A 26,415-nucleotide genomic window follows, 5' to 3' on the forward strand; every position below is an offset into this window, starting at 1 on the left:
ACAAGGGACTCAAGCCCTCTATATTTGATGATAAAAATTATGCAAGAATTATCAGCATTGACGATAAAAATTACCCGGCCACGTTTGGATTGAATGTGCCATGGGTGGGAAATCTACATTTGCTTGCCAAGTTTTGCAAGAGTCGAGTGTGCTGACTTGGTCCACGAGTTCGGAGCTGCTCGATATGTACTCGGTGACTCGGTAGATAAACCCGTTCTAAAAAAAGAAATGTTGACGTCGTTGTCAAACCACAATTGACAAGAGACAGCAGCACGACGAAGGAGGCCAGGATCCGAGCCTTCAAGGCCTGCATTTCCAAGAAATGGTGATGGTGAGACTCGAGAGAGGTCTGAAGTTGGAGAGGTCGACGAAATGGTGGTGGAGAGACTCGAGAGAGGTCTAAAGTTGGACATTTCGAGTTCTGAAGTTGGAGATGGAGGCAAAATGGTGGTGGCGAGAGGTCTGAAGTTGGAGGCGAAATGGTGGTGGCGAGACTCGAGAAAGGTCGAAGTTGGAGATGTCGAGTTCGAGCTCCTAATTTTCACTAAAAATGCAAAAGCTAATGCATGATGTGTTTTAAAGATTCTTCCTGAGTCGTTGTTGCCAAGCTTACACGTGCTTGAGGTTTTCAAAAAAAGTTGAGTCCGAAGAGGCAGGTATAAAGAAGGGTTGAAATAGATAGGATCGTAAGAATAAGGGTGAATATGAATGGGTTTCTCATACAGTGAGACATTGGTTTTGGGTTTCCAATAATGCCATCCCATGGTTGGAACGGCTCTGAAACTCATTCCTATCCACCCATCTTCTTACGATCCCATCTATTTCAACCATTCTCTATACCTACCTCTTCGGACTCAACTTTTTTTAAAACCACAAGCACGTGTAAGCTTGGTAACAGCGACTTCAGGAAGAATTTTTAAAACACATCATGTCATTAAAAGCTTTTGCATTTTTAGTGAAAATTAAAAGCTCCATCTCGAACTCGACATCTCCAACTTCAGACCTCTCTCGAGTCTCGCCACCACCATTTATCCTCCATCCTCCGTCTCCAACTTCAAACCTCTCTCGAGTCTCGCCACCACCATTTCGCCTCCGTCTTCAGAACTCGACATATCCAACTTCAGGACCTCTCTCGAGTCTCGCCACCACCATTTTGCCTTCATCTCCAACTTCGGACCTCTTTCAAGTCTCACCACCACCATTTCGCAGAAATGCAAGGCTTGAAGACTCGGATCCTGGCCTCATCGTAGTGTTCTTTGTCTCTTGTCGGTGGCTTGACAACGCCGTCCACCTTTCTTTCTTTAGAACGGGTTTATCCGCCGAGTCACCGAGTACAGATCGAGCGACTCCGAGCTCGTGACCAAGTCGAACACGCCCAACTCTTGCAAAACTTGGCGGGCAGCGTTGTAGACTTCCCACTCCATGGCACCTCCAATCCAAACGTGGCCGAGTAATTTTTATCGTCAATGCTAATAATTCTTGCATAATACCAAATTCAGAAACTGCAATTACAAATTCAGACCGCTCTTGGTGTCAAAAGTTCCAGAGGCACTACTCCAATACCAAATTCAGTAAACTGCAATTACATCAATACAATTCATGTAAGCTTGGTGAAAAAAATTAATCATACATTTTAAAATATTTGCATAGTTGGTTGTCATATTTATCATACTCCAGAAAACCCTTCCAAGTATTGTCTAGCTGAAAATCAAAGACCTTTCCAGCATAATGAACATTTAGTATAGGATAAAATAAAATCTACTTGTAAGTTGAATTCTAGTTTCAACAATTCTAATAACTTAAAATAATTAAGAAAAACAAAGTAACACACATTTAATCACATGGTGAAGCTGTTGAAGAATCCAAACTACTAAATAAAATAGCACTCCATATTAACAATGAACAGTAGTCAAAAGTCCACAACTTTTATCCAAATCCTTTTCAAACAATTTACATATTTATATTCTGATTCCGGAGGCCTGTTAGGTTTTCAAGATACCTTTTTGCTCATGTCAGTCTTCCTTATTTTTAGGACCTTTCCTCTTGAGAGGGGCAATAGTATACTAAACTCGCACACACTACAAAGATGCTAGGACTCTAACCCAGAACCTTTCCTCAGAGTAATTGGTTCCTTCGCACTTATGTCAGTCTTAGAATAGCAACGAACCTTTACAGAAGACAGTTGTTGAATTTTAAAAATACTCTTACCAATGTTTGATAAATATCTACTATTTTTCTTTCTTTTTTAAATATATATAATAAATTCAAGATTACTTCAAATTGACAGGCTTAGTAAATCAAATATGTATATAAATTTTTTTTGATATTTCAGTCCAAAAGTTTGAAGGACAAACGATTTTTCATTTTATATAAGAAACTGGAATGTTATAAAATGATGTAGTAAATAGATCTTACAAGATCTTTGAGAGATGCCTAGACAAGTTTACTATATGTTTAAAGGGCCTGTCTCATTGTTATTAATTATGAATGGGGAATCTGTTTATTGCTATTAATGTTCTACTGGGAGTTAAGAGTTTCTCTAGATGTTATTAATGTTGCCTGGGAACTGGTTATTAACGTTGTATGGCAACTCTGAAGGATCCTCCTGGAAAGGTCTAGGGTAATTAATGTTGTATTATTAGAGGAATAAGCCTTGTGGTCAGAGGACTCAACCTAGAAGAATTTGTATGGAAGTATTATCAGTTTGTGAAAATTCCTAAACGTTCTCCTTGATTTCACTTTAGAAATTTAAGCTCCAACGATGTTTGGAGTAGTTCTCACCTAGCTGTAACAGTTTGATGCACACCTATTTGCTTGGGTTCATATGTTTGGCTCTAATTACATCATAAAACAAAGAAAAAAAAAAGAGTATAAAACAAGATGGAGATCCATCAGAAACAGCGAAAACCAAGGACAGCCAATGAGAAAAAAGAAATAAAACAGGCATCAAAAGCCAAACAAGGAAAACCTAATCCACGAGCTTATGAGAAGAAAACAGACCAATCCAGAAGGATCAAGGGGGTAATCCTTGAAATGTTTAGAGATGTAAGCCCAAAGACAAGAAAAATCCGATTCTATATCAAAGTGAAGTCACCTAATTCTCTCTCTGATAAAAGATTCTTTTGTTTCTTTCCACCACACTACCAAAAAGAGGCTGAAACAGCACAATTCCAAGAGATAGTTCAATAGTTAACTCTATCACCCAAATGATACATTGATCACTAACTCCATACTCTAATTCAGCAAAAGACAATAAAAAGATTGTCTCATGTTATCCATCAGAAGGATGCCTAGCTCAATGGCAAGCCAAACCTTTAATATTTTGTAACTTTTCCATACAGTTATGATATAAGAAGATTTTTTCTTTGTTGTATTCGGTGGGTTATAGGACAAACAAGCCCCCCGTTTTCACATTTTTTCCATTATCATCAGAAACTATAGTCCGAGGATTCAAAAAAATCATCTTGCAAAAGCATGTCATGAGAAGAAATACAAGTTGCTTGATAGTAATAAGCTCATGTAGAAGCAGTGTAAATCGCTCTTGACAATATATCCACAAAATTGAATATGATAACTTAAGTCTAAGAACCAAAACTCACTTGGTTATTTTTGTGATGATATTCAGCTTCTATTCCAGCTGCTGGATCCATCTGTAATTTAAAGAAATGAACTTCATCTTTAATAAAAAGTTACATTGAAAATGAAAATCTCATAATATCAGAAGGGACGAGTGAGGGAGAGCACACATACACACACAAACAGCATATTAGTTAGACATTGAGAAGCAAAGAGTGCTTACATTGTCAGCCAGGGGATTCCAGTAATCAGTGATGGCAGGTGTTCGAACACGTTGAGGATCAGTTAAAGCATTCTGGACATGTCAAAAGTCTCTTGAGAAAAAATAATAGAAAATTTATTCAAATTAATTTTGTAGTTAACATGATTGAAAGGCAAATCTTACGACATAGTTTCATGTTTCTCCCTCACTGGTATTGGCTTGGAAGGCAAAAACGAACTCAGTAGAATCTTCCCATCACTTCTAGCATTGAAAGGATCTTCTGCATGACCTCTGTTCCTAGTTGACTGACTGTCCTTGGTTTTGCTTTGCTCATCCTGAATCGCACGAAGAGATGCAAATCCTTTTGGGATTTTAGCCCCACCCCATGCAGGGCCTTCACTTTTTGGGGATGGTGGGGGTGGTGCAATGTATTTGGGGGCATCATCAAGAGCGCCACTCAAGAACATAGAAAGCCCACCCTTTTTATTCTTCTTCTTGGAAGTTATTGGTGATGAACACTTATTCTTTGTTAGGTTTAAATTGTCCTTCTGAACACACAAAGCTGACTCCTTAGTAGTTTGGTTTGTCATAATCCCTTCACTCACGGCATCTTCCTCCTATCAAAGGTACAATTCAAAGAATTTAGCAAATGGGATGAATTATTGCACATATCGTTAAAATATGCGTTCCCACTAAGTTGTAGATAATATTTTAACCAGGGAAAGGGATACCAAAAATCAAGCCTTGTTTAGGAAGAAGGCAATAATCCAATAGTCATTACAAAATGCAAGTTCAGAGTAAATCGGACACCAACATCAAGTAAATGAAAGTGCAGTTAAAACTATTAAAAAATGGGTGCAAGCCTTGATGTTCAATCAAAATATTTTACCATCTAGGTGGCATAACAAGCTATGGAAAGTAATAAGGGTGAGACCAAAATCATCATCTTGTATTTTGCATAAAGATTTTTATCGCAAATGATCCCTGAACATATAAAAGCCCTCACTTTAGTCCTCAAACTTTTGAATCAATCAATGTGGATCCAGTCTTTTGGTCCACATTCTGACCCCAAAAAAAAAAAAAAAAAAAACTTTAGGTCCACACATTAATTTGATCCTTGTCGTCGCATTCCATCAAAATTTTCGCTAAAACTGGTCTTGTGTCATCTGACAAACTTTAAAGGGCTATTTTTCATTAAAATATAGCTCATCCACCCAATACACAAAATAAAGCTCACACCTCTTAACAATTTCAGGGACCATTCATGATAAGAACCCCAACGATAATGCAAAACAGCAAGTATGAAGTTGTTAACCATCATAAATCATGCACGTCAAAAAATTGAAAAGATTTCAAACCCCATTCAAAGATTCAAACATCTCAATTAGCTGGAAAAAGACGATTTAGTGAATAACCATCTTTTACTAAAATCAATTCAAACCTGATAAAACGAATTTTGGAATGTAACAAGCTCACCTTATGTTTTGTGGTTTGAGAGATTTCAATACTCAAGAAATCCTTTGTGTGTTTTGGTTCTACTTCATCTCCCGGAAAAGAAGACCCTATATCCACTGGTGTGGCCATCTGTTTGTTCTTTCTCCTCTGTTTTTTTGATAGCTCAACCCTTTTGTTCCCTTTTCCATCAGGCTGAACTGAAGATGAAGCCTTCAATTGTGGTGTCTCAACTGGAACACCAAGCTCAGCAAGCTCGCTTTCAAGAGCTGGCCTCGTCTGAAGCTTTGTAATTTGCTGGTCATCAAGAAGTTGCCCACTAGACCATTTTGCTTCAAGCATCTCAATCTGCTGCAACTTTTTCCGCAAGGCTCGAACTTGCTTGCCGATACCATGATTTGGATCATCCTTGGGCTGTAGAAAGGAATCTGGTCTTTGGTGTATTTCATTTTTCGATGTGGAATGCTTTGTATGGCCGTCACGTGTCCTTTGAACCTCATTCTCACTATCGTCCTCTTCACTATAAATAGTAGCAGGAAAAATAGCTGTAGGAGTCGGGAGAAGACGGTAACTCCATGGTTCAGATGACCTTAGGTCCAATATATTTTCAAGTTTAGCTAGAACATCTGGTGAAGCACTAGCTATAGCTTGTGATGATACGTAAATATATAGTCAAGGTTGCATATGGCAATGTCCTGCAATAACAAACACAGCTTCAATAATTAAATAATTAAGTAGCCTGTAAACTACAAATCTGCAAAAACTTGGATCACAAGTCCCATAAACAGAAGCATGATGAGACAATACTACATCGTCTTGTAGTTCCTCAAGTGTTCAAGACAATAACCTGCCCTCCACTATACTTTTATCTTCCAAAAGAAGATAAAGCAGACTGTATTGGAGACATCGATAACTAAACCACAAAAACTTACTTGGAAAAAAAAAACACTCAAGGGCCACCCAGAAATGGCACATACAACCTTATATATTAGGCCCAAGAGCGGTGATATCCAGGTGACCCAACAACAGGAATTATATATATATATATATATATATTCAAATCACAGATTATTATGACATGAGGTCCAAAATTCCTGTTGTATAATAATTACAGAACGTAGGCAGATGATCACAACACAACCAAAGAAAGCCGGACATAGATTCAAATCAGATACAATTTGAAACAGGTTAAGAGTCTCATAATTTTCCTTCAAATATAGAGCAGTCCATGAGGAAGAATACCTCACAATACTTCTGTAAATCATCTGCCACGAGTGAATCAGCAATTTCAAGCAGTTGAATAGCATTTCGTGGCTCCACTAGATTCTCTCCTGCCACTTTTTCACAGAGACTTTTTAAGGTTGGTATGGGCCCCTTATCTGTATCATCGTTTTGGATAGTAGGTAAACGAGTATCGGACTCCATATCATTGAACATAAGATCTTCGTCAAGCTCTTCTAGCTCATCTTTGACATTTGACTTCTGCTTCTGAGGGTTCTTCACCACATTGGAAGGATAGACAGGATGATAAAGGGAACCAATAATCAATATGTGTGTTTCACCTACAGAAACTGAAGTAGCCCGTTTCGTACCATGTAACCGAGCTGCAACTGGTGGCTTATCCTTACCTTTCTTCCCATCCCACATGTAAACATCACCTGTAGCTGTAACGGCAGCAGTCCAGTATTTCCCTGCGGATATGTTCACCATATTTCTTCCACCCAGTACAACTAGACAAACAAAAAAACATAGAGAAGATTAGAGATTGACATGTGTTGCTCGAAAGGATTAGACATTCAACAAAAACACTATTATGCTAAAGCAAAACCTGTTGGCATCTTAGATCAGGATCTGATGAAATCCAATAAAATAATGCACCATCATCTGTCAGAGCCATGCTGTGTACCATCCCTGCAGCTATAGAAACCACATGAAGCCGTTCTTTGCGATGAAACTTCAAAGTGGTATTTCCGCTCTTTTTCAAGTTTCTAGCAACTACAACACGTTTGGCCGTAACAATTCGATGACCCCAAGTGTATACCTGGTACATATATACATACAGGATTTAGCTCAACTACAGCCAATAGGTGGAGAAGTATTAACAAGAGAGCCCAGGTAATAAAATAGGTTGAAAATGTATCTTGAACTGAACAGAAGAAAAAATCTAATATTTGAGCCTTAGTGAAGAATATGTACTGTTAATTCGGGTTAAAATTACCTCCCCGTCAACTCCCAAGACAATTGTGTGAAATTTTGCTGCTGCAACACCCGTAAAAACCTTGCCTTTCAAGTATTCAACTCCTCTTGGAGTGTAGTTTGACGCAGAGCTAGATGTACCATAGCCAAGCTGACCCTCCCTATTGCAGCCCCATGTGAAAACTTCACCATTATCAGAAACAACAGCCGTGTGCTTGTTTGCTGCAGCAACTGCAACAACTTTTGATCTAAGGGAACTCACTCTTCGAGGTGTAGGTTGGGTGTCCACAGAAGTGTACCCAAGCTGACCCTCTGCACAACATCATGTGAAAATAATCAATTTTCCATAGTCCTCAGATGCTAGCAACACATAGATCATAGATAAATCTTTTACTAATGCCAGAATACATTAAAGGAAAACAATCAATTTTCTCATATATCGAATCGTGCAAGGACCCAGTGATTAAAGACAACTAAATTTGCACTTCTTTTGTTATGACAGGTAAGTGGTTTGCAAATTGCAAACACTTTTGGTTGGAAGTCCTCATATGATTTACCTCCGTTGGATCCCCAAGAAAAAACTTCTCCACCCTCTGTAGCAATAACAGTGTGATGTTTAGCTGCAGCAATTGCCTTTACCCGATGGGACCCTAGACCAGAAGTCACCAAACGAGGTGTGATAACTGCAGCTTGACCACTGAAATGCATATAATAAAATGGAACTGATTCATGCTTTGCAAAAGGTACAACTAGCTAAAGCAAGAAAATTTCAATTGATTAGCCACTTTTATATGTAAAAGGCGACAGAATTCAACTTTTAGTCATACAGAGAATAAAACCAGGGATTAATATGGCTTCTATGTTTCTTGCATCTCAATGTTTTCACAAGTTCAAGATAAAAAGTTCTGCCGACTTAGAAATTACATTCCTACTTGCATCATTTCTATTTCCACAACGACTGGCGCATTCGTGTCCTTCTGTACATGAAAAGGTTGAAATACTACACACTCAAATTTGATAATATGTTAAAGAATATCATTTATTAAAAAAATTACCAAGTCAAAAACTTTTCAGTAAATTATTTTTAGATAGTACAGGGAAATGCTAAATCAACCAAGGTTAAAGCCTCTACTATGTTGGACAGGGGCTACGTAGTATCATAAATGTTTATACCTGTGTATATCAAAATCTGGGTGACCAAGTCGTCCTCATCTTCCAAACCACCAAGTGTAGACTTCTCCTTGAGAAGTGACTGCTACACTATGGAACTTAGCAGCAGAAACTAACTTGATTAAAGAACCATGAAGAGCATCCACCTTGCATGGTAACTTTTGTATGTGTGCGTTTCCAGTTCCAAGTTGATAGTTTGTGCCACTTCCCCAACTATAAACCTCTGTAGTAACTAAAGACAACAACAGCAATTCAGCAAACCTCTAACCACAAGTATACACAAGTACATGCAGTATGAAACAGTATATGATCCTCATAAATCTTGGCAAAACACAGCACTAGATACCAGAATTATGTCCATCTTGAAGAACTTGCAAGACAGGCCCCGATAGGAGATCGATAGGTGTCCGAGATTTAGAGTCCTCCAGTGAGATACAAGCACCAAACTGGAGAAGTATACTTGCCACAGCAAGATGACCAAAATGCAGAGCCCTGTGAAGGCTACTCCATCCGGATTCCCCATCCTGCAATAAATGATATGAAGGGCCATGCAAAGATAAATCATAAAAATCGGTTTCCACATTTAAGAAAAATAAAAACCTGAATAGAATACAACATCTATTTATAGATCAAATATTTCAACTTTCCAAGTATTTACCTAAAAGGGCAAGTTAATTATTCAACTTTAAATGCATTATTTATATACCACATATTTCAACTTTCCAAGTATTTACCTAAAAGGGCAAGTTAATTATTCAACTATAAATGCATTATTTATATACCACATATTTCAACTTTCCAAGTATCATTGATTATCTTAATTTTTCGAATTTCAATGTATGATTGGTTATACATAGTTACGAACTTCATAAAGTTCAAATTTCATTTAATTATATGTTCCTTCAAGAAGACATGCTTGGTAAATATTTGGTTCAGAAGTTTTCCCTTAACTTGTTTTAGAATATTAAATAATTATGTAAGACAAGATTTAGGAAAGATTATAACAAATACGACACCAAAAGAAATACTACTTATAAAATTTCTTTTCCCAACCTAAATGGCGAATGATATGGCCACACCTCATCACCATATTCAGGAAAATAAATAAATACATCATCACATGTCAGCTTGCCATGTTGATTGCAAAAGAATGTTGGTAAAACTGTTGGGTTAGATAACACTGTCCTTAGAAAAATTATATACTAGGTGACAGGAAGAGAAGACAGAATATCATCTCAAATTTAAAGGTGCAGGTGAATCAAAGCAAGAAAAGCATTAATCATTTAAGTATAAAAGCATATAAAAGAAACAACTTGACAGCCACTAGCAAAAACATAAAAGCATTCATGTAAATTTAAAAGATTAGTAAAGCAACAAACCCTAGCATCTGGGTCAGCACCAGCTGTAAGAGAGGCGCCGCTTAGGTCAAAAACAGAAGAAAGAAAAAATTATACCCGCCAGACAAGAGAGAGAGAGAGAGAGAGAGAGATCGACGAAGGAGCGACGCCGGTGCTGTCGCCGAAAGATCCAAGGTCTGGAGAGACGAACTCGGGAGAGAGAGGCGCCGCTTAGGGTTTTGATTGTGAAGAAGAAAGAAGAAGACACGAAAAGAGAAGAGAAGACTGACTGAGTGAGAGAGAGAATCGCGTGTGAAGTGAGAGGGTTAGGGAAAAAAAAAAAAAAAAAGGGCTGAGGATACGCTGCAAGCAGGTTCACTGAACCTTTTATTTTGGCCAATCAAACGACGCCACGTGTAATAAATATATATAATTAAATATTTACCGGTTCGGTTCAGGTTCACCGGTTCTGAAAAAATTTGACCTGAGAGCCGAACCGTTGACTTTTGGTTCGGTTCAGGTTCATGGTTGACTTTTCGGTTTGGTCAAAAAACACTATTTTTCGGTTTGATTTGGGTTGGTTCGGTCGATTTGATCGGTTTATCGGTTTTTATGCCCACCCCTACTTAACAGTTGGCTTACAATTGAATGACAAATCAAAAACACGTTCAACCTAATCCCCATATCACCCGACGGCCTCAAAATGCAAATTTAACAAAAAATTGGCATTGCCAAGAAACCGACGGACGGATAAACTCACAATTTCGAAATCCAGATAAGAAAAGATCATAGAAAAAGCAATTGAATTTGAAGAGCACCAATTAAAGCGAATTAAATCCACCACCAGAAAAACAAAATGAAAACTGAAGTCTAAAGAAGAAAATGAAATATGAACCAGAATGGCAATAAACCAGCTAATCACACCCATAAACCAGAAAACAATCAATCCCCATTTTCCAAAAACTCCAAAAATCAGCAAAAACAGAGATAATTAGCTTAGAGATATACTCAACAACAGAATTGAATCGCATCGAAATCTCAAAATAAAGCGTTAAAAGAATTACCCAGGATAAGAACAATATATAAATCACCTGATTTTTCTTCTGCGAGAGAATTTTCACTTGTTTAAATTAAAGCAATAGAGTAGAATCCTAAAACATATAGGCGGGTGATGTGCCTGTTTCGCTGTATTGAAGAGTATCGAAACGGATAATATACCTCACCACAAACAAAGGCTGAAAGGCATAAACGCATAAACGCTCTCTGAGAGAGAGAAGCCGAGAAGCCAAGTCTTGAACTAGAAGGGCATTTTGGGGATTAAGAATATTGGGTGAACAAAAATGAGCTTGTACTTGGTTTGACGAGCATTGCGTGCGTGGGGGCGCGATGGATGAAAGAAGCCTTTCTCCTGATTTGGTGGCACGTTTTGCTACTTGGCTTTTGGTTAAGACTTGATGGGTTGGGTTTGGTGTGTCTCTCTCCGCTTGACATGGGCTGCTCATAAGGCAAAAGTCTTACCTTGTTTTCCTTTTCTTTTTGCACTTTTCTTTGTAATTTTATTTTTTTTCGGTATTTTTTTTATTATTATCATCATTATTAAATTTGTTAGTTTATTTTTCCTACTTTAATCCACCTACACAAAAAGCTTTAAGCGTCGACATTCAAAAATCTCACAAGTTGTTGTTAAAGAAAATGTTGAAACATAAGACGTTTCATTAAATAAGAGGTCATATTTATAATTCAACAGTTGCCAAATTCTCATGTAAATCGGGATTTAAAGTAATACAATTAACATAAGAATTCTTGATATTGGTACACAAGTCATGCCACAATATGTACATCATTACAAATCATGTGGTTAGCACGCTCAATAGCATATCTCCTGATGATAATCTACTTTCACTCCACTGTCGAGCATAGTTAGAAGGTATGGAGATATTTATAGGTAGGGATAATCATTTGGTCAAAGAGCCCGTGGGCCTATGGCCGCCTGGCCCATCGAGCAAAAGCCCGGCATGCCCGACTCAATATTTAGTGGACTTGGGCTTGGGCTTAGGTATGGGCAAAGGCCGTTTGATCCCCTGAAGGCTCGACATGCAAAGCCCCTGAAGGCTCGACATGCAAAGCCCATTAAGGCTCGTTTTGCTACTTGGTTTTTGGTTAAGACTTGTTGGGTTTTGTGTGTCTCTCCACACTTGACACGAGCTGCTCATAAGGCATATCATTATTATATGTGTTAGTTTATTTTTCCTACATTAATCCACCTACATAAAAAGCTTTAAGCGTCGACATTCAAAATCTCACAAGTTGTTCTTAAAGAAAATGTTGAAACATAAGATGTTTCATTAAATAAGAGGTCATATTTATAATTCAACGCTGGCCAAATTCTTATGTAAATCGGGATTTAAAGTAATACAATTAATATAAGAATTCTTGATATTGGTCCACAAGTCATGCCAACAATATGTACATCACTACAAATCCTATTGTTAGCACGCTCAATAGAATCTCTCCTGATGATGATTTGCTTTCACTCTGCTGTCAAGCATAGTTAGAAGGTATTTACTGGTAGGGGTCATCATTTGTCCCACGAGCACAGAGACTCTTGGGGCTGCTGCCCATCGAGAAAAAGCCGCCCAACTCGATATTTAGTGGGCTGGGCTTGCACTTAGGTGTCTAAAGCCAAGCCAAGCCCATATACCCGGCCCGTAAAGTCCATTAAGGCACATTTTGCTACTTGGCTTTTGGTTAAGACTTGTTGGGCTTGTTGTGTCTCTCACGCTTAGCATAGGCTACTCATAAGGCAAATCATTATTATATTTGTTAGTTTATTTTTCCTACTTTAATCCACTTACACAAAAAGCTCGAAGCGTCGACATTCAAAATTTCACAAGTTATTGTTAAAGAAATTGTTGAAACATAAGACGTTTCATTAAATATGAGGTCATATTTATAATTTAACGGTGACCAAGTTCTCATGTAAATCGGGATTTAAAGTAATACAATTAATATAAGAATTCTTGATATTGGTCCACAAATCATGTCAACAATATGTACATCACCACAAATCATGTTGTTAGCACGCTCATTAGCATGTCTCCTGATGATGATTTGCTTTCACTCCGCTGTCGAGCATAGTTAGAAGGTATGGAGACATTTACAGGTAGGGGTCATCATTTGGCCCACGAGCACATGGGCCAATGGGGGCCCGCCAGCCCATCAAGAAAAAGCCCGCCCATCCCGATATTTAGAGGGCTGGGCTTGAACTTAGGTGTCTAAAGCCAAGCCATGCCCATAGGCCTAACCCGTTTCAGCCCATGAAGGCCCCACCTGCAAAGCCCATTAAGGCACATTTTGCTACTTGGCTATTGGTTAAGACTTGTTGGGTTTGGTGTCTCTCCGCGCTTGACACATGCAGATCATTATTATATTTGTTAGTTTATTTTTCATACTTTAATCCACCTGAACAAAAAGCTTTAAGCGTCGACATTCAAAATCTCACAAGTTGTTGTTAAAGAAAATGTTGAAACATAAGACGTTTCATTAAATAAGAGGTCATATTTATAATTCAACGGTAGCCAAATTCTTATGTAAATCAGGATTTAAAGTAATACAATTAATATAAGAATTCTTGATATTGGTCCACAAGTCATGCCAACAATATGTGCATCACTACAAATCATGTTATTGTTTGCATGCTCAATAGCATGTCTCCTGATGATGATCTGCTTTCACTCCGTTATTGAGCATAGTTAGAAGGAATGGAGACATTTATAGGTAGGGGTCATCATTTGACCCATGCGGTCGTGGGTCGATGTGGGACCCCTTGGCCCATCAAGAAAAAGCTCGCCGGGCCGATATATAGTGGGTTGGGCTTGGGCTTAGGTGTCTAAAGCCAAGTCCGGCCCATAGGCCTAGCCCGTTTTAGCCCATGAAGGCCCTGCCCGCAAAGCCCATTAAGGCACGTTTTGCTACTTGGCTATTAGTTAAGACTTGTTGGGTTTGGTGTGTCTCTCCGTGCTTGACACGGACTGTTCATAAGGCAGATCATTATTATATTTGTTAGTTTATTTTTCTACTTTAATCCACCTACACAAAAAGCTTTAAGCGTCGACATTCAAAATCTCACAAGTTGTTCTTAGAGAAAATGTTGAAACATAAGATGTTTCATTAAATAAGAGGTCATATTTATAATTCAACGGTGATCAAATTCTTATGTAAATCAGAATTTAAAGTAATACAATTAATATAAGAATTCTTGATATTGGTCCACAAGTCATGCCAACAATATGTACATCACTACCCCATGAAGGCCCAGCTCACAAAGCCCATTAAGGCCCGACCCGCATGCCCATGTATTTTATATAAATATAAATTTAGTTTGAAAGTAAAGGAAATGGAGACACTCACAAGGGGTTTCAAACCCTTACCACTTTCATCTCAATCAACAACTTATCCACCATGCCACTGACAACTTAATGATTATATTCTACACCATTTGATATTTATATATGCTTCATCAAACACCCCTTGCCACAACTAAATTTAAGTCATATCAATAATGTGTGGAGCTACATCAAACTATGTCAACTTAGTAGGCACTTTTTCCATGTCCTCTTTTAGAGCTTTATAGTGAAGAGAATGTCACAAGAGTTCATATGAATTTTTGTTGTAGTTTTCTAAATTTTAATTTATGTATTGTGAATTTATGAAATGAACAAAATAAAAATGAAAATGAAGACATAGAAATACACCAAAACAAAAAATAAAATAAAATAAAGAATTGACAACAAAATAAAGTAGGCCCATTTCGGCCCGGCCCGTTGGGCTTAACCTAGCCCGATGGGCTTTTTCAAGCCTAACTCATGGGGCGGCCTTGGACTTTGAATTTTTTTCACAAACCCAACTTGGCCCGGCCCGACATTTCTTTCTCCTCTTTAAAGCCTAGTCCGCCCAGGGCCGACCCATTGACGAGGCCTATTTACAGGTGATGAGCGTGAAAAAGAGAAAATTTCAAAATATGACATAGATACTAAAGAGAACTTGAAAAAAATAATTTAAGAGTTCATATAGACTCATAGTTGAACTTACAATCATAGTTGGCCCATCCAATCCGTTGATGAGCTAAATCGTACACGATTATCTTATCTTTTAGAACAAGATCTGCAATTGAAGAAACAAAAAAATGTCATAATTAAGACGACACATTTATGATTGAGATACACAGTTTTCAAAAGCAAATTGTGAACATCAATATTTATCATTACAAAAAATAATTGCAAAGTGCTCAGAAAGCCATTGCATTGTGCACCACTAGGTAGACTAGAAAATACATTAGTTAGCATAAATCCCAGCATAAATAAGTTTTTGAACAAGTAAACACACTGAGAAAAATTGAAAAGAATTCATCCAACCAAATATCAATAAAAAAAATTTCCACAAAGATTCAATAACCAACCTAATTAATTCAAGGCCTAACCTCCTAAAATTGTCACCCCTCCCTAAGCCTTTTGAAAACTAATGCACCACACAATAGTAGGTACCTGTAACACACTAAAAGAAGTTTGGGCAATAATCACTATTTTTTTAACCAATTATCATATAAGTTACTAGTGTCCTTTAACATAGGCAAATTTTACTCTTTATTGGTAAGTTGAGAGTCGAGACTATTAGTAAGTTTATTTTCCGGTAACTATTAGACAAAAAGAGACTAGGTTAGAAATGTGGCTGTCTTGGTTATGCAAACCAACGAAAATCAGTGGCTCTAAACCCTAGTCTTTATTTCCTTCTCCCATTCCATTTCCCACCAAAATTCACAATTTGATAATAAAGATTACAAGCAAAAAGAAATAAGAGAAAGACTTTCAAGAGACATACCATGGCGGAACAAGGGGACTGTAAACAATACTTGGCTCCAAAATCTCACCAAGAACAAGTATACCCCCTCCATTGTCATCTCCCTTCAAACAATGAGAGAACAATTTAGGAGTTAAGCCTTGAGATGACAACTGTGATATAACAGACAGAGGCCCTTGGCTAAACCCAAATATCCTATCCAGTACTGTAAGTGTACTAGTCAAAACCTTAGACTCATAGGTACTGCACCTGTATGTTTCCAACACCATCAGCCAAGGCAATTTCAGAATTAATTCAATCAACAGAACACAACATACTTACTTATAAGTCATAATCAGAGAAATTATTTTGCATAATATTACTTATAAGCTATATTATTAAAAAAAATTATTTTATTTATTCAGAAAAACATAAAAATTTAATTTATAATTGGGCCTTGCAAGGGCCGGGCCTTCATGGGCTCAAACGGATTTGGCCTATGGGCTGGGCCTTAATGGGCCTTGCGGGGCGGGCAGCCCATTGAAACAATTATAATTTATTTATTCATAAAAACATAACAATTAATGGGCCTTGCAGGCCGGGCCTTCATGGGCTCAAACGGATTTGGCCTATGGGCGGGGCTAAACTTTAGACACCTATTTTAATATACACAACATTAGAAAGAAAAATAAATCTGTTTTCTTGTAAACCCAGTTACCAAATTTAGACAGAAACCCAGAAGTTTTCATGGTATTTGTTTCTTGGATTTCGACCTCCATTCAACTTTATTGTCTGATACAGCATCAAATCTGAGTTCATGCTTGTAAAAAAGGAACTACAAAGTAAAGCAAAAATAATAATTTATAAATAAACACCAAATTATGAATAAATGTTAGATACAAACTACTTATAGAAAGGAAAAGAAAAAAACATCAAAACAAATATTGCATTGTAAAAAGATAAAACTTCATTGGAAAAAAGAAAAGAAAAATTTAGTCCACCCTTATAAAACTTCATGGTTATGCTCTTATTATTAAGGGTGGTTAAGTGCCTTTAAAACAACTCACCCGAAAATAATGGATGCTAAAGAGTCAGCAATATAGAATTGCCCTTGAATCCGGTCAAAATGTAGTGTATCCGATATGTAATGACCAAGAGTCCTACTTCCATATGCATATTGAATAGTGTAACTGCACTGGTTAGTCTAAGAAGAACATTTGGCTTGAAATCCGAAGGTGCACATTGAACAGGGGATCAACCGTGTTGTTGATGCGTTGGCAGAATCATAGAAACTGATTAGGTTGAATTAAAAGAATAGAAAAAGAAAAAACATATGACAATTTAAAGCTGCGTGTTTTGGTCTGCACAAGGGTAAAATGGGAAACCAAGCTCTTCCAGCTTTTTCGAAATCTTCAACTACGTTGTAAGCAAGCATGATGATTCCATCCCTTTTTCCAAATAGATTTTTGGGCCCAATATTGTCCTATTTTATATTAAAAATTATGGTGTAATTCAAACAGGGGGATACAAAACACACAAGATCCATCGTCCTTAATTGAAAAGAACGCCCATAAGCAAGCAGCAAAAAGCCAAACTTATTCAACATTTTTAAAAATAAAATTATATATTGCCTACTCTAAAAATTCATCAATCATCAACAACCGAAACGCATTAACATTCCGACAAAAAAGAAAAACAACATTAACAAGAGACTCAAACTCGCTATGTTTGATGATAAAATTATGCAAGAATTATCAGTATTGACGATAAAAATTACCCGGCCAGTTACGAATCGAAGGTGCCATTGACTAGGAAGTCCACAATGCCGCCCTCCAAGTTTTGCAAGAGTCGGGCGTGCCTAACTCGGTTACGAGCTCGGAGCTACTCGATCTGTACTCAATGACTTGGCGGATAAACCTATTCTAAAGAAAGAAAGGTCGACGGCGTCATCAAACCACATTAGACAAGAGACAACAACACGGTTACGAAGGCCAGGATATGAGCCTCCAAGCTAGGGCTCATCAATTGGCCGGGCCGGGCATTTAATGGGCTTGGGCTGGGTAGGGTTTTTTAGAAAATTCAAAGCCCAAGCCCGACCCATGGGCTGGGCTGAAAAAGCCCATTGGGCCGGGCTGGGCCTAGATGGGCCTACTTCATTTAAAAAAATATCATAAACTTAATCATAAGGGCATTTTAGTCCAAATTTGAGATTAAACTCACTTAATTCTAATATTTTCACATCAAACCAAATTCATAAAACACCCAATAAAGTCACACAACTTAATAAGATTTTCCACCAAAATAATAAAACCACGTATTATTTTTGAGGTTATTACATAATTAGACCGTAATACGTTTTAAGAAATAATTTTAAAAAATAATAAGTATCAAATTTTTATTTTTATTTTTAAAGGATGGTATGAATAAATATGCAAATATTTGGTGATGTGTTCAAGAAAAACATGATTATATTTGGTGGTACGATTATGTTTCGTGATATGATTATATTTGGTGATGTGATATGTTGTTCATCTTATATACATATATATATATATATATAATTGTTGAATTAATAATTGACACAAATTAACGTGTTAATCATCCAATTATAAACTAGGAATGAGTAAAGAAAAGTAAATGAAATGAAACAAATTATATATGTGATTTAAGTGATATAATCCTAAACCTAAACTCTTCTTTATACATAATTATATATGTATGCGGGCCTAACGGGCCGGGCTTTCTTGGGCTTAATCGGGCCGGGCATATGGGCGGGCGGGCCCCCATCGACCCATGAGCCTGCAGGCCAAATGATGAGGCCTACTCCAAGCCCTGCATTTTCGTGAAATGGTGGTGGCAAGAGAGGTCCGAAGTTGGAGCGGTGGAGAGTATGCGAAAAGGGTTGGAGATGGAGGAGGTGGGTTTTTTAGTTTCCTCATAATAGGGCTGGGCACGGTTCCTAAAACTTTGTTACTCGAGAGACCCAAAAGGGATTGTGGCTGAGGAAGAAGTGTTGGGGTTTTCTTTTTTTGCTATGTTTGAATTTTCTCTAGTGGGAATCAGTTGCAGGTTATAATGTAGAATATGCGAGGGATGCGATCCTTAATAGTCCACTGTTGGCAGAGCCAATGTCTCGGGGACTTGTTCTGAGATTGAATCTTTAGGACCATGCAATTAAGAGGACCTTTTCTTATATTGGAAGTGGATCCCGAACCTGCCCTCTTTGATTCTTTGATCCGTCTTAGGGCCCGAGTGATGGACTCGACCCGAGCGGAAGTGCGATGTGTCTGGAAACTTGGGATCGTAAATGAATTAGGCAAAAGAAGAACTAGAATTCGAATTCTTCACCCCTCCCCTTGTACCAAGAATCAAGTTCAAAACAGAAGGATAATGGGCTCGTCTGTACGATCTCACTTTCCTTTGCCACTCAAGTGTACGGCATCTGCCGTGCTTAGGCCCCTTCTTCCCTTCCCTAATGAAAGAGCCCATCGCCTGCCTTAGTTCAAGCACGCTTCCTTTAATTTTGCCTAATTAAACTGTGACATGACAAATAAAGAAGTAACTCAATGTTTGCCCCATTGAAACGGTTGTTTAGTTCTTGAACTTGCCTATCTAAAATAATACGAAATAATTCAACATGATAATTATGCAAGTTTGTGATTGGTTGAGCTCTAAGTTGCCCTCGCCTACTAGAGTGAAACATATCATCCATGTTAGGCACATCAATATCATGTTTAACACAAAAATCAGAAACTTCCCTAAGTAAAGATTCCCATCCATTCTTCCTTATCACATCCAATCAATGCTTACAAACTCCAACCAATTTCATGGCATTCTTAATATCTTGATCTTTTCTCTGCAATGCCTGTGACAATTCATTTGAAACTCCCAATATATCTTTCATCAAATGTAGACAAAATACAAAATTAAATTATTGCATCCAATCCAATAAATTATTTGCTTCACATCTTTGTTGGGAACTTGATCCATCACTTGCAATTTGTTCAAGTACATCAATTATGGATGAGAACATGGTCATAATGCTTATTAAAGTACTCAAGTGTGAACCCCAACGTGTATCCCCATCACATTTTAGGGTAGTTTCTTGATTTTGGCATTTCCCACTTAAACTCTCACCACTACTAAGAGCTTCAATAGCTGCAGCATTTGTTTCTCTCAAAAAATATTAGCACGTTTAGATGAAGCTCCAACAACATTTACCATAATAGAAATATTGAAGAGAGACTCAAGTTGTATGTTATTCTTTGCCAAGGCTACAAGAGCTAATTAAAGTTGATGAGCAAAACAATGAATATAATAAGCACACTCACTTTCCTTCGTAATAAGACTTTTAAGGCCATTGAACTCACCTTGCATATTACTTGCACCAACATAACCTTGCCCGCACAACCTAGGCATGCTCAATTTATGTTTACAAAATACATCATCAAAGACTTTTTTAAGTGAAAGAGCTGTGGTACTAGTAACATGTTCAATTCCAATGAAACGCTTAACTACATGTCCATTATTATCCACATAACGTAGTACAACATCCATTTGCTCTTTTGTTGATATATTACGAGATTCATCAATTTAAATAGAAAACAAGGCATTACCAATATCTTTTATAATAGCAAGAATGATCTTATTTGAATAGCGGGTGACGTAAATTTGTTATTTTCAGTAGCATTTTTCAAAGTTACAGCTTTGACGTCTTCATTGTGATCAGCAAGAAACTTTAAAAGCTCAAGAAAGTTTCCTTAGTTCTTTAAATGCTCAGATTTGTCGTTACCATGAAATGCAAGCCCTTGTCTTAAAGAAAATCAAACACAATTGATTGATGCATTCAAGTGAGCTTGATATTGACATCGAGCTTGATCAAGAGGTTTGTTGGAAAAAGATTGGATACACTATTTTTGCCTCATTAAAGCTTCACATTGACTCCATGCTTGGTTGTGTGCATTATTGACACCTCCAACGTGAATTAGAAGTAGTCGCAGGAGGAAGGATCGGGGTTGCCTTTGAGTGGGAAGTCGACTACGCCACCCACCATGTTTCGCAAGAGCCGTGCGTGCCTGACTCGGTCATGAGCTCGGACATGCTCGAGCTGTATTAGGTGACTCAACGGATAGACCCTTTGTAAAGAAAGAAAGGTGGACGGCATCGTCAAGCCACAATAGAAAAGAGACAGCCACATGGCAACAGAGGCCGACATCCGAGCCTTCAAGCTCTGCATTTTGGCTAAATGGTGGTGGCAAGAGAGGTCTGAAGTTGGGTCAATGGCGAGTAGGCGAAAAGGGTTGGAGATGGAGAATGTGCGTTTTTTAGTTTCCTTAGAGTAGGGTCGAAGTACCGCTCGAGAAGCTTTTGAGAATAAGGTTGGACTTGAAGGAGGTGCGTTTTTTGTTCCTATAACCTAGGGAGAGTCGCCGATTGCATAATGCATATTCAAAATGATAACCCCCTTCGTTTTAGAAAATAATGCCAAAAATACTATGCAGCAAAATCCTTTTGTATACGTACATATATACCATCCGATACTTGAAATTAATTCAATTCAGTATACTTATATCAATATATACGATAAGTGAAACTATTTAATTAATACTCCTCAAATTATTGGAAAACGTAAACTTATTCATTTAATCCTTATTGTAAAACCATATTGTTCAAATCTCCAAAACAAACACCTGATAATATAATATATAATCATCAAATCCCAAAAATCCTTTTTTCCCGTAACCATACCCTTTCTTAGGCGTATGCTTGCAAAACATAAAATTCCAAGTAATTTCCAAATATCCAATCACAAATCCAAACTTCATTTCAAATGTTTGTACATGTGCATAGTACTCTCAATGCACATTCTCAAGAAAACCTCAACCTGGAAATAAATTCACACATATATCTACAAAAATACCCATATATATATATATATATATCAGGGATTGTTTGACTAGAACGCATGGAAGAATCCTCAATAGCCATGTGGCTAGGTACGAGCCGTCTAACCAGGGGATTGGACTCCCAGGACAAAGACAGCAGAATCCTCAATACTCGTGCAACTAAACTAAGTTCTACGCGTGCAGACTGCTCGGCAAAGGCGCTCGAGATCCAATGTATCCATTATCCATCAATTCCAGCATCAGTATCCAGGGGGTTTATATATAATAGCGTGTCAAAATCATAGTTATGAGAGCATCCACAGTTTGGGGGGTATTTTCGGGGGTGTAAAGCCACTTTTACATCCCTTTTCACCTCCGGAGGTTGTAAATGTGATTTTTGCTCCAATGAGAAATATGTAAATCTAAAGATGTATAATTGATTTTGCTCGCTTTTGTCCACCTTTTCTCATGTAGGACCCATTTGCAATGGATGTAAAAAAGGATGCACATGTGCATCTAAATTTGCATCTCATGGTTGTGATGCAAATTTACAATCATTTACACCTCCCCATTGCAAGTGATTCCGATCACAAATGGTGTATATTTAACATACACCTCATTATATTTAGATGTTGTTGTAGTTGCTTCAACTCTAGTTTCGGTGCGGCCTCAATGGATGACAAAACTTTGGTGGGTGCTGCCTCGAAAGCTTCAAAATAATTGCTCTTCTTCACTAATTTCGGCAAAGCCTCCAATTGGTGGGCTCCAATTTGTGGGCCATTCAACAATTTCATAACGTTCACAATGAATGTTGGCAGCATGGACTATGCATGCTTCAATGAGATTAGATGGTATTCTTCATGAAATTTGATGGAAACAACATGTTGTAAGATTTCAGCTCTAAAACAAATTTTTGTGTCGTAATTGATTCTTGTAATTGATATTTACTTAGTCTGGAAGATGTGATTGCAATAGTTTAGGATGTTAAACCATATATGTTGCACATATTAAAACACTAACCTTGTTGATAAGCCATTGATCCTGCCAAGTTATATGAACCAATATGTCGCCAAGATCTTCTTCTCAAAACCGATTCCTTATGCCTGAATTCTAGATGGGGTTTGAATACTTTTGAGCTTGTTTTATCGGCTGAGAAGGGACTTGGTATTTAAAGCAAAGCTCAAGTCTCCTTGCCCATCAAGGAAAACTAGAGCTCTTCTAATTCCATTGGAATTAGATGTTCTAATCGATCAAGAACAAGTAATTTGCAAAATTGAATAAAAAGCAAAACTAGCTAAATAAAAGCAACTGAAAATAGCTAGAAAAACATTGTCTGCTTTGTGAACTCTAGATAGACTACTCAAATAACTCCCACTAATTGCACTAATCGAAACTTGAAAACAATCCCATGTTCCTAACATGCCTTTGAAAAACTCCATTTGGTAATCCTTTAGTCAATGGATCTGCTACCATAGAGTGAGTATCAATGTCGTCAATCTTTACAAGGCCTTCTTTAACATCTTCCCTTACTGACAGATACTTGAATTTTATGTGTCTGCTACCTGATGTCCTTTTATTGCTCTTGGCGAAGAAAACAGCAGAACTGTTGTCATTCCAAATCTGAATCGACCTTCCGATTGATTCCACAACTTGTAAACTTATGATAAAGTTCTTGAGCCAAATAGCTTGACTTGTTGCCTCATAACAAGCAATATACTCTGCCTGCATTGTTGAAGTTACAGTGAGAGTTTGCTTCACATTTTTCCAAGACACAACACCACTTTCAAACAAGAATACAAAACCTGAAGTAGATTTCATTGAATCAACACAACCACCCAAGTCTGCATCCGCATAACCTACCAACTCTAAATCCTCACTCTGTCTGTAAACCAGTTTGTAATTTTAGTTCTCTGCAGGTACCTTAGTACCTTCTTTGCCGCAACCCAATGTGCTTGTCCCAGATTAGACTGAAATCTTCCCAAAACACTCACTGCAAAGGCTAAATCTTGTCTGGTACAGACTTGAGCATACATCAAACTTCCCATAGAGAGGCATAAGGTCTGTCACCATTTCCAACCTCTCTTGCTCAGTTTTTGGTGACTGTTCCGTGCTTAGTTTATCTCCTTTGGAAGCTGGCACTTCTCCTCCAACTTTAGCATGTTAAACCTTTTTAATACCTTCTCAATGTATCCCTTCTGAGATAAGCCTAGAAAACCCTTTTCTCTGTCTCGACTGATTTCAATTCCTAACACATATGATGCTTCTCCAAGATTTGTCATGTCAAAAGCTTGTGACAGAAAAGCCTTTGTGTCATGTAGCAGTGTCAAATTTTTACTTATTAAGAGTATATCATCAACATAAAGAATGAGAAAAATAAAATTGCTCCTACTGATCTTGATGTATATACATTCATCAATTGGACTTCCAATGAAACCATGAGACTTAACCACTTCATCAAACTTCAAATACCACTGTCTGGATGCTTGTTTTAATCCATAAATGAATTTCTCTAATTTGCAGACCAATCCTTCTCCATATTCTTGAATGAAACCCTCAGGTTGTTTCATATATATTTCTTCAGAGAGATTTCCATTCAAGAATGCGATTTTCACATTCATTTGATGAAGATGCATATTGAAATGAGCAACTAAGGCCATTATGACTCTAAACGAATCTTTGGTAAAGATTGGTGAAAAAGTTTCATTGTAATCAATTCCTTCTCGTTGTGTGAATCCTTTTGCCACAAGCCTAGCCTTACATCTATCAATGAAGCCTCTTGAATCTCTTTTAGTTTTATAAACCCACTTGCATCCTATAGGTTTGCAGCCTTGAGGCAGTGAGACCAATTGCCATACTTTATTCTTTTCCATTGAACTTAGCTCTGATTTCATGGCTACCAACCATTTTTCATTTTCTAAACTTGTAATGGCCTGCTTGAATGTTATTGGGTCATCTAGGCTGTGTTCACAATGATCAGTTTCTTGCAAATCCCTTGTACTTTTAATTGCTCCTTTCTTTCTTGTATTTGTGAGCTTCCTCTTTACACAATTTATGCAAACCTCATCCAATTCAGTTAAGTCAAGTGGTGGCAACACATGTTCTTTGAAGAGGGATTTTATTCTTTCTTTGGAAATGTGGCAAAGTCTCGTATGCCACAATTGAGATGATTGAGTTTTATTTTGAATTTTGCTGGTGCTTGCAATGTTCATAATTTGATCAGATGCTTGGACATTTAATTGAGACATTCCATTTACAAGGGTTCCATTCCCAGTTGAAGTTTTATTTCTTAAAATAGAGAATCCAAAATCATTGATCACTAGCTCAAACTTAGCTTTCGCAAGCCTAGAAACAGAAATTAAGTTCCTTGTCACAACAGGAACATAAACCACATCTATCAAATCCAAAATAAAACTAGACTCTAATCTAATCTTGATGTCTCCAATGAACTCCACCTTTGAATTCCATTGCCGACATACACTTTTATTTCATCCTTAGTTGGCACCCTCTTGGTTGTGAATCCTTGCAAGTTGCCCCACTGTCAAGCCACCAAGAGTCACTATATATATCAAATAGGTTCGATTCAAAGCAAACTGAAATTTCTTCCTGCACAGAAACTTGAATCAACTCATTCAGTGTCCATGATTCCTTTTGTGTCACATAGTTGCTCTTAACCTGTTTGAAGTCATTTGGTAGTGAATTAAGTGCTAAATATATCAGCATGCTGTCATCGATATAGGCACCAAGGTTTCTTAGTTTCATGCCAATACCCATCATGTCCAGAATATATGTTCTTACACAGCCATCTCCTTCATATCTCATATCTGTTAGTTTCTTGATCCGAAATCCCATCTCTGCCTTCTCAGATTCCTTAAATTTTAGGCTGATGGTCCCAAGAAAATCTTCAGCATTGTTCAAGGGTGGAATTCCATCTCTTATTGTAGGTGACATTTATTTTTGCATGATCAGAATAGACATCCTGTTTGCCCTTTCCCATTTGGCATAATGAGTCTTTTCCTCAGTGGTTGCATATCCCTCTGGTTTTTCAGGAGCTTGTTCTTTAATTGCCATATCCATGTCCAAAAGACCTAGAGCTATTTCAAGATCCCTTTTCCATCTCTTGTAGTTAGAACCAGTCAGTGTTTCGATGGTGTTTAAATTTGTGGTGTTCATAACTGAGATTTAAAAGAGCAGACAAGTATATAAACAAACTTTCTCCAATTTCTGTACATTATCAATTATCACCTGTAGGCAGAAAATTGAACATGTTTTAGTGATCACCAAAACACACGATACATGAATTTCTTTCATAGATAGTTTTCTTACATCTGTGGATAGAAAGAAAACTCTACTAACTCATGTACCTCATGTCTTGCACCACGCCACAATAAACTTCTATAAACAAGATCACCAACATTTGTGGACAGAAGGTAATCTCAACTTCCCTGAGAACCAAAACACCAATTCTAATTAAGTTCTTAATTAATATAAAGACCTAGATCTCCTATGATGATTAGAAGACCACATTAAAGTGGTTTAAGACATAAATTGTCTAACATAGGAACCATGTATGGTAAATAGCTAATCCGTAGGATTTGTATTGTTGTATCATGCCTATATAAGGACATCTTTGTATCTTCTTTTATCACATCAATGAAATCTAATTCCCATATACAATTTCTCAGTCCCATCGTTTAGAACAAAAATAATTAATATTATGTAGAATAATTTCTCTGATTATGTTGATTGAATTAATTTTGAAATT

General features: G+C 37.4%; 1 long non-coding RNA gene and 1 pseudogene across 2 annotated transcripts; both read right to left on the bottom strand.

Moving 5' to 3' along the window:
- Positions 1-353: 353 nt before the first annotated feature.
- On the bottom strand, positions 354-1,253 carry LOC148915094 (uncharacterized). Its single transcript, XR_016122969.1, has 2 exons — positions 1,128-1,253; positions 354-1,003 (listed from the first exon to the last, which is right to left on the bottom strand). It is a non-coding gene; the product is annotated as an uncharacterized LOC148915094 (long non-coding RNA).
- Positions 1,254-3,599: 2,346 nt separating this feature from the next.
- On the bottom strand, positions 3,600-25,601 carry LOC103339025 (uncharacterized; annotated as a pseudogene). Its single transcript, XR_016122925.1, has 15 exons — positions 25,245-25,601; positions 23,831-25,105; positions 23,077-23,375; positions 15,811-16,038; positions 9,976-10,042; positions 8,943-9,120; positions 8,600-8,828; positions 7,984-8,123; positions 7,449-7,738; positions 7,040-7,271; positions 6,473-6,960; positions 5,255-5,925; positions 3,962-4,395; positions 3,800-3,871; positions 3,600-3,650 (listed from the first exon to the last, which is right to left on the bottom strand). The product of XR_016122925.1 is annotated as an uncharacterized LOC103339025 (transcript).
- Between the last annotated feature and the right edge of the window lie 814 nt (positions 25,602-26,415).

This window comes from Prunus mume, linkage group LG8 (assembly GCF_029339155.1).
Source record: "Prunus mume cultivar Tortuosa linkage group LG8, ASM2933915v1, whole genome shotgun sequence".
Taxonomy (NCBI): domain Eukaryota; kingdom Viridiplantae; phylum Streptophyta; class Magnoliopsida; order Rosales; family Rosaceae; genus Prunus; species Prunus mume.